The sequence below is a fragment of the Meleagris gallopavo genome, unplaced genomic scaffold (assembly GCF_000146605.3).
Source record: "Meleagris gallopavo isolate NT-WF06-2002-E0010 breed Aviagen turkey brand Nicholas breeding stock unplaced genomic scaffold, Turkey_5.1 ChrUn_random_7180001995753, whole genome shotgun sequence".
Lineage (NCBI taxonomy): Eukaryota > Metazoa > Chordata > Aves > Galliformes > Phasianidae > Meleagris > Meleagris gallopavo.
The window spans coordinates 1-564 of record NW_011253690.1 but is presented as its reverse complement, the minus strand read 5'-3'; the positions used below and the strand labels follow the sequence as shown (position 1 = coordinate 564).

At 40.8% G+C, this 564-nt stretch overlaps 1 long non-coding RNA gene across 1 annotated transcript; it reads left to right on the top strand.

Annotated features, from left to right (window-relative positions):
• The first annotated feature begins 101 nt into the window (after positions 1-101).
• On the top strand, positions 102-463 carry LOC104917286. The gene is made up of 2 exons (XR_796820.2): positions 102-231; positions 342-463. It is a non-coding gene; the product is annotated as an uncharacterized LOC104917286 (long non-coding RNA).
• The last annotated feature ends 101 nt before the right edge of the window (positions 464-564 follow it).

Genomic DNA, 564 nt, shown 5'->3' with positions numbered 1-564 from the left:
AACGGTCTGGATGTAATTTGGGTTTCTGTTCATGGAACAGTACGATTGTGGTTTTCATTCTTACTACATTAATTTTATACAACTAGGTAAGGACAATAAAAAGGAAAAAAAGAAGGATAAAGACAAAGAGAGAAGTAGAGATGAGAGGGAACGGTCAACCAGCAAGAAAAAAAAAGCAAAGACAAAGAGAAGGATCGGGAACGAAAATCTGAGAGCGATAAGGATGTGAAAGTATGTTTAAGGACCTGTTTATCTTCCCCGCCTTTGCTGTAGAGTTGGCCTTGTGCCCACAGGGGCTATGAAAGCAAGTTTTAATTATTTTTTTTATCTCGGCAAAGCAGGTCACAAGGGATTATGATGAAGAGGAACAGGGATATGACAGCGAGAAGGAGAAAAAGGAAGAAAAGAAAATGGCAGATTCTTCTTCTCCTAAAGTAAAGGAGTCTGCGGCTGAGAAAGGAAGTGGAGAATCAGCAAGGGAGTCCAAAGTAAATGGGGATGATCACCACGAAGAGGATATGGATATGAGTGACTGAATTTTGCCTTTGCAGTGAACACGGCTGC